This window comes from Monodon monoceros, unplaced genomic scaffold (genome assembly GCF_005190385.1).
Source record: "Monodon monoceros isolate NGI ecotype Baffin Bay Population unplaced genomic scaffold, NGI_Narwhal_1 Super_Scaffold_18, whole genome shotgun sequence".
Taxonomy (NCBI): Eukaryota; Metazoa; Chordata; class Mammalia; order Artiodactyla; family Monodontidae; genus Monodon; species Monodon monoceros.
The window spans coordinates 73,375,438-73,384,109 of NW_021703774.1; positions in this window are offsets into that span (position 1 = coordinate 73,375,438).

Sequence of the window (8,672 nt, forward strand, 5' to 3'; positions counted from 1 at the left end):
CAGTGTGGACAAGGAGGCCCTGCACCCTGCCAGGAACCTGTCTTCAGCAGCCGATTCCACTCCCCAGCTCGTGGACCGGGATCGCTGCGGATCGGAACACCCTAGGGAGGCAAGTCCCTGCCCACTTACTGATCACTGAGAACAGGTGGGTGATGAAGGTCGGGCCAGACCTATTTGTGGGGAGGCAAAGCACAAGGTTCTGGAGAGAATTAAGAGAAAACACTCCCGTCTCAGCCTCCATCTGCCTGGCTAGGGCTGGCATGGATGTCAGGCAGAGCAAGGGAACTTTCACTCAAAGCGAAATGACCAACAAAGATCATTTGTTGGGGATGGACCCCTCATAAAAGCAGCTGAGAGATGCATTCAGATCTGAGCCCAAGGGTCCTGGTGGGGTCGGCAGTGTGCCGTGCTCCGGAAGCCCCGGCTTCTCGGTGAAGTTGCAGGGCTCAGAGGAGCCTGGGGCTCAGGCAGAGGACATTGGCCTCAGGTCCTGAGCAAGGGCATCTCCAGGGGATCTATTCTGACTGAGGCAGGAGACAGATGGGCCCCCGGGGCAAAGAGTTTGAGTTCATTCCTTGTGGACCGATACTCCGTGGAGATGGGAATAACAGGACAGTTGAGAGGGGAGGCTGGGCCCTGCCCAGATAGAAGATAAGAGAGCACATATTCCTCATTCTCGAAGTCAGGAGACCTCCCCGACTACACATGTGCAGAAGGGCTCCTTGGAGGTCAAAAGGGGTGTGCTGCCAACTAATGCTCACTTACCTATCGGCCTCTTCGGTAGAATCCATCTTGGCTAAGAGATGTGAGTGTACACATGGGAAAATCCTGAGCTATACCAAATTCAGACTTTGAACCAGGCAAATCAAAATGATTGGCCAAAGGAAACCTGGAAAAATTGCCCCATATAAGTGATTCAAACTGTCACGAGGGCGTGACTCTTTCTGCGCCCGCCTGTGTGTCTATCCACACGTACTGTACTTTTTTCTCCTAATAAATACTTGTTTCACCACTTTCCATCTCTGCGGGAATTCTTTTTCTGCAAAGCCGTAGGGCCCGGGCCTTGTCACTGACCACCGATCTAGTGCCTAGGATTCGGTGCTCTCACCGCCGCGACCCGACCTCAATCACCGGCCGGGAACTGAAACCCTGCTTCAAGCCGCTGCAGGCCGAGGCCACCCAAGATCACAACCACTCTCCCAAAGCAGTGCAGTGGGTGCTCGCTGGGCAGCCAAGCCCTCCTGCACAGACCCACATCTCTGGGACAAGCTCTTCAGAGTTGAGGGCTGTGAGCACAGGTTAGCGGTGGGGTGGGTCAAGTTAGGACCAGCAGGTACGTCACCGCCCTGCCCTGGCCACAACCAAGACTTTTGCACCTTCCTCCTCACCCTATCCATTCTCCTCTGGCTTCAGTCCTTTACGCTGAAGCGGATTTTTAAAAACAGGTAAAGCAGTGGTGATCATTTTGTAATGTATAAAAATATTGAATCACTATGTCGTATGCCTGAAACTAATATAACATTTTAAGTCAATTATACTTCATTAAAAAAAAATAAAAATAGGTAAAGCACATGGTGCACAGTACAACGCATCTCCCTGCTTTCCCCCCCTACCCCTGCCCCTCGCTGGCCACATCCGCGGGTCCTTACTAAGATGGCATACGCGTACGCAAGCATACAAGTCAGTAGCCTCCTTTTCTATCTTCTTTTGGTTACAGAGACTCCTCTGAGAATCTGACAAAGCCTGGATTCTTCCCTAAAATAGGGTACACACATGCACAAAATTAGCGTACAACTTCAGGGGTTCACACGCTCTCTGTGGCCCATTTTGTCCCCCTGAACAAGATTCTGGTTGTGATGTAAAGCAACTGGGCCTGAGCCACCTCCTATCTCCTCAGTGCCATCCCCCCACATACACACATCCCCCGACTACCAGGATCTTGACAAAATCTCAACAAGGGAGCTCTTCTAAGGCTTTGACAAAACGGCTGAGGCAGGCAAGGAGTTTAGTGCCTTTTCTCAATAGCTTCCTATTATATTTAGAATAAAATAAAATCTAAACTCTTAACATGGCCTCGAAAGCCCTCCTTTCATGCCTGGTCTGACTTGAGCTTCCTTTCCTGGTCTCATCCCACCACTAGTACCCTCCCCTCACGCTGCTCTAGCCAAACCCATCTTCCTTCTGTTCCACCTTCTTTCTGTTCCATATTGAACGTATCAAACCCAGTCCCCCTTCAGGGCCTTTGCTTAAGCTGCTCCCTCTGCCTGGAAAACAACTTCCTCTGGGAGAATTACTGCTGGTTCCTTCTGGTGTCAGTGCAAATGTCATTTCTCAGAGAGGTCTTCCCCAACCACATTTCCGTACACTGCACTGCCAACCCCAGCACCCCTTCTCTCTGTCCAACATCCTGTTTTATTTTCCTCAGGGCACTTACCACTTCTGAAATTATATATCTATTTTAAAATTATATATATATATATATTAGTCATTTATTGTCTGTCTTCCCCCACTAGGGTGTGAACTCCATGAAGTCAGTGGCCGTGCCTGGTACGCACTCAGCAAATATCTGTGTTTTGGATAAAGGATTTTGGTGGAGGTTAGAAAAGAATTTTGACTCAACTCTCCATCCCACCCAAGCAGTTCCAGGCAATCCCTGCTCTGGTTCTAGGCAAGATTCCTGCCTTTCCCTCATTTCTCTATTCCCAGTTGTCCTATCCTTTTCCCAGATCTTTGGAGCCTCTCCCTCCCAATCAGCATCTAACAAAAACTCTTTTGTGATTTTTATGCCTGGGGGATTTAATCTGAGTCAATTTGGCCTCCCCAGCTCTCCCTCAGTTGAGTCCAAAGGTCTGCTCAGCATTTCCAGTGGATCAGCCAGCAGCTCTGCTGTTTGAGGGCTCAGAGCTCCACCCCAGGGGAAACCAGGGAACTGACAGAGGTCTGGGTCTCTGCTCCCTGCGCTTTCATTCTGGGGTCTCATGGAAATAACCAGCCAAATGAGAAAAGCACAGGCAGGCTCTGTATTCTGTCCTTGCTATAGCAAAGGAGTCAGCCGAGGTCACTTGTGTTTTAGGAGAGAATCAAAGGCAGGCAGAGGAATGGGAAAGCTTCATAGTGGATAAAAGGGAAGGTTTCAGGTGTGCCCTGATTGAGGCTGTTGGCATGGGGAAGCTTGTAGGCAGACTAACTAGAAATGGGGCATCCTGAGGCATGACTGGTTAGGGGTACATATTTGGCTTTCTATGGTTGCTCCCACATTGGAAGTGGGGACCAAAATTAGGCAAGTTGTCAGTTATTAATCAAGTCCTGGCCTTTTTGATCCAATTGTTATAGAATTTATTGTTTTTTTTGTTTGTTTGTTTTTGGCTGCATCGGGTCTTAGTTGAGGCACATGGGATCTTTGTTGAGGTATGCAGGATCTTTTTCGTTAGGGCGCGCTGTCTGTTCAGGTTTCTCTCTAGTTGCAGGGCGTGGCCTTCTCTCTCGTTGAGGCGTGCGAGCTCAATAGTTGTGGTACGCAGGCAGGCTTAGTTGCCCCGTGGCATGTGGGATCTTAGTTCCCTTGACCAGGGATGGAACCCGTCCCCTGGACTGTAAGGCGGATTCTTTACCACTGCGCCACCAGGGAAGTCCCTAGAAGTTGTTGTTTATCTTCCCGGATTGTTGCTAGAGATAGTCTAACTTCCTACAAATCTGATTTATAGACTTCCTGGGTGGTTTACTGTAGATAAGGGGTTGGTTTCCTGGGCAGCTTTCAGAAGGTTGTGGGTGAATTCTCTTTTTCCATACGATCTGGCCACTGTTTATGTGCTCAGTCTCTTGGTCTACAGGGAAGATCAGCATTTCAGTGTCTCTTCCTCCCTTCCCTTAGACATGTGAATACCTTGGAATAGTAGAATCATCAAGATTTAATTTCCTTCACTCAGCAGCTCTCTAGAGAAGGCATTTTCTGTCCAAAGAGCAGTGATAGGTGCAATAAAAGGAGTAGGACTGGGCCTGGGAGTCTGCAGCTTAGTGGGGAGGCGAGCCGTGAGGTCAGTGCAGAACTGTGAGCAGGCCATGAAGTCGGTTCCAAACAGGGATTCTGATTAGGGGAACCAGAAAGGCTTTGTAGTCGGTGTGGGATTTCACAAGTGGGATTGCTGTAGATGGAAACCAGGGAGAGGAAGGGATGCCATGAGGAAGGGGGCAGGTAGAGGGGCCTTAGGTTTAGTCCCTTACTCTCTTTGGGTCTCAAGTCTTCACCTCAATGAGCTGCTGTGAGGTAGACACAGTACGTGTGAGGTGCTTTGTGAGTTGTGAAGGTTTCAGTGTGAGGGAAGGCTTGGGAGCCAGCTGCAAAGAGCTGCTCTCATCAAAATGAGGAGCCTGAATATACCAAGGCAGTAATAATAATAATAATAATAATACCAACATTTAGTGAGTTGGACTCACTGCTCTGAGCCCATATAGAAGACCTACAACAATGTTATGAGGTAGTTACTATTACTAACCCCATATTACAGATGAGACAACCGAGGCACAGACCAGCTAAGGAACTTGCCCCAGATCACACAGTAAGTATCAGGGAGAAGAGACTGCTCCCCCAAATGATGCCTCCTGATTCAACCTCTTTGTCCTGAATGTGGGTCCTGACGCATCACTAACCATTAGGTATAATAAAAACCAGCTCTTGGGGCTTCCCTGGTGGTGCAGTGGTTGAGAGTCCGCCTGCCGATGCAGGGGATACGGGTTCGTGCCCCGGTCCGGGAAGATCCCACATGCCGCGTAGCGGCTGGGCCCGTGAGCCATGGCTGCTGAGCCTGTGCGTCCGGAGCCTGTGCTCCGCAACGGGAGAGGCCACAACAGTGAGAGGCCCGCGTACCGCAAAAACAAAAAAACCAGCTCTTACCAAGTGCCAGGCATGGTCCTAAGCACTTACATGTACTAACTCATTTAATCTTTGCAACAGCTCTCTGAGATAAGGAACTGTGATTATCATTCCCATTTGATAAGAAACTGAGGAGCTAAGTGGCATAGCCCAGGCCTCTGACCCTGGAGTCTACACATCTACCACTGTGCCATGCCACCTCTCGTTAACAAGCAGGGCTGTGACCACCCATCAGTCAAGCCCTGATTGTCACAGTGGATCCACACAGTGGCTCACGGCTAGGAGCTAACCCCAAGTCAGCGCTTCTTGCCTTTCTGGATCACAGACCCTTTTGAGAATCTGGTGGAAACTATAGACACTCACCCCAGAAAAATGCACAAGTGCACACGCACACACACGCGCACACACACACACACACACACACACACACACACACACTTTAGGAAATTCACACATCCCCCTCATAAGCCTTTCCATGGCAAGTGGGAGATGGGGGCAGTGAGTGCTTCAGCCAAGGGATATTCTCCAGTCTGGAATGAAAGGGCAGGCCTTTTGAGTTCTACAAGGTTTAATCTATTGAGAGATTAAATAAATTAAATAAAATTCCATATCTACTTTTACTTACTTTACCAGAGACCAGAACAGAAGGCAGCCTGTCCTGAGAGCCCCCATCTTTGGATCAATCTAATTACCCAACTTCTTTCCCACACCCAGACAGCTGACCACTGCTGGAAGAAATCTCATAATTCTGCCGACTGATGCCAATGCACATACACGGTTTCTAATCCCAGCTGGGTCTTTAACACTACTTGGCAACTCTTACTTTTCCCAGATGAACATTCATACCCAGTTCTCACGATGGTCATTCCAAACCTTGTGTAATGATTTTTATTTATTTATTTTTTTATTCCTGGCTGTGTCGTGGGCTTTCTCTAGTTGCGGTGAGCAGGGGCTACTCTTCATGGCAATGTGCGGGCTTCTCATAGCGGTGGCTTCTCTTGTTGCGGAGCACAGGCTGTAGGCATGCGGGCTTCAGTAGTTGCAGGATGCGGGCTCAGTAGTTGTGGCTTGCAGGCTCTAGAGCGCAGGCTCAGTAGTTGTGGCGCACGGGCTTAGTTGCTCTGCGGCATGTGGGATCTTCCCGGGCCAGGGCTTGAACCCGTGTCCCCTGCATTGGCAGGCGGATTCTTAACCACTGCGCCACCAGGGAAGCCCTGTATTGATTCTTTGAGCTTTAAGAGTTTTCGTCTGTTAGAAGAAGAACAGTTGCACAAATTTAAATTCACATCCTCCAGGGTTTTTATCTAGTCTCTCCCTCCACTTGTGCTCTTGATGCTTTTATTTGTCTATTTGGATAGTTATTTATTTATAAGAGGCTGCCATGCCTGGCACTGGGCTGGACTCTAGGATACCTACCATGGTCTCTGTTCTCATAGAGCTTACAGCCCAGAGAGAGACTATCATTCAACAGATATTAGAAATATGATGAGGGGCACTAAAGGGAAAGTAGAGTGTATTATTCAATGTATTGATCTGGAGGTTTCAGAAAGGTTTCCCTGAGGAAATGTTATTTAAAGCTGAGTCTTGAAGGATGATATGTCAATTAGGAACACTTTGGACTGCACATAACAGAAAACCTGACTAACAGTGAAACCATAAGAATATTTCAGAAGCTTGGAAGCAAAGGGTTCCAGGATTTTTAAGTGGCTCCACAATATAAAAAACCATGAGTTGACACTTCTGCAATTTTCTTGGCTTTTCCCTCAGTTATAAGAGGGGTGCCACAGACTCAAGTGTGACTTCCTTCCATAACATCACCCCAAAGCACAATAAAGAGAAAGGGCTCTGGTTCCCGATCAGCTCTCTTTTAAAAGGGCACAAAAATTCATCCACAGGTTCTCAGGAATTTTCCTCTTGTGTCTTTTTTTTCCCTCAGAAGTGTGTCATATGCCCGCCTCAGGCGGTTACCATGATTGACCTAGCCCAATTATGATTCATCCTGCAGCACAGCGAAGATACTGCTGCCTATTGGATCCCTCAAATGAGGGTCAAAGGGACCAACAGTTCTGGACATGGAAGCCTAGATAGTTCAGACAAACCCTCATACCAATAAAACCAAACCAAAGCAAAACAAAAACTTTAAAAAGTCATCTTAAAAGCATCGGAGAAATAAGGAGATTTGAAGAATTGCTGAATTGAGATGCTGAGATACTGAAGAGCATGAGAAAGTGAAATGAAACCTTCCCTAAAGGCTGCTTATGCCTTGGGGTTCTTGTTTTGGAAAAGGCTGAGCTGCAATACTGGCAGCCTCAAGGGGCTAGGGTGAAAATTTCAGACTTATGTGGCTCCAGATTGCTAGTGCCCTCAGGAGCTGGCAAAATAAGTTCTGTTTAGTGGAGATATTATCTTGAGCCTCAAGGAATTTCTATAAATAATTTATCAAAAACAGTGTCCAGCACACAGATATAACCCAAGGGTATAAAACAGCATAAATAAGAACAACAGGGGGACTTCCCTGGTTGTCCAGTGGTAAAGAATCTGCCTTACAATGCAGGGGACGTGGGTTCCATCCCTGGCTAGGGAACTCAGATTCCACATGCCGTGGGGCAACTAAGCCTGCGTGCCGCAACTATTGAGCTCACGCGCCGCAACTAGAGCCCGTGTGCCACAAACTAGAGCCCACGCGCCACAACGCCTGGAACCTGTGTGCCACAACTAAAGAAGAGAAAAATCCGCATGCCATAACTAGAGAGAAGCCCATGTGTCACAATGAAGAGCCCATGTACTGCAACTAAGACCTGACACAGCCAAAAATAAATAAAATAAATAAATAATAAATAAAATCTAAAAAAACAAAATAGAACAATAGGTACCATAGATAATAGAGAGACAGATGCCACTATATCTTTCACTGCCTAGCCTCAGAAGTGACATACCATCACTTCTACCATGTTTGATTGGTCACATAAACAACATGAGAGAGGGACTACACGAGGGTGTGAACACCAGTAGGCAAGGGTCAGTGGGGACCATCCTGGAGGCTGCCTGCCACAATCTAGAACCACACAAGGTCAGGATGTCCTCAATCTCTGCTTCCCATCAGTGTTCTTTCGAAGTTTATCCAGGGGAGTAAAAAAGAAAAAGAAATAAAAGACAAGAGGATTAGAAGGAAGAAACAAAACTATTGATACTCATAGTGGTTGTGACTGCGTGCATAGAAAATCCCAAAGACTCTACAGTTAAGGCACATCTTCTTTCCCTCCCACGGTCACCTCTGGGATGCCAGCGCCTAAGACCACATCCTGCAGTTCACAAGCCAGTTCCACTGCCAGTTCCACTGAAGGGGAGTTAGAATCCACAGCAGATGTACAAGGTTGACCTGAAAAAGTTGAAGCCAATCAAAAGAGACAGGAAAGGATAAATCTCCAGATTTCTTTTTTTTAAAAGTCTAAACAATATAAAAAATGAGGAAAAGCAAAAGAGAGAGTTAAATAAGAAAAAAAAAACTACAGAGTGAAGTAAGTCAGAAAGAGAAAGACAAATACCGTATGCTAACACATATATATGGAATTTAAGAAAAAAAAATGTCATGAAGAACCTAGGGGTAAGACAGGAATAAAGACACAGACCTACTAGAGAATGGACTTGAGGACAGAGGGAGGGGGAAGGGTAAGCTGTGACAAAGTGAGAGAGTGGCATGGACTATATACACTACCAAACATAAAATAGATAGCTAGTGGGAAGTGGCCGCATAGCACAGGGAGATCAGCTCGGTGGTTTGTGACCACCTAGAGGGGTGGGA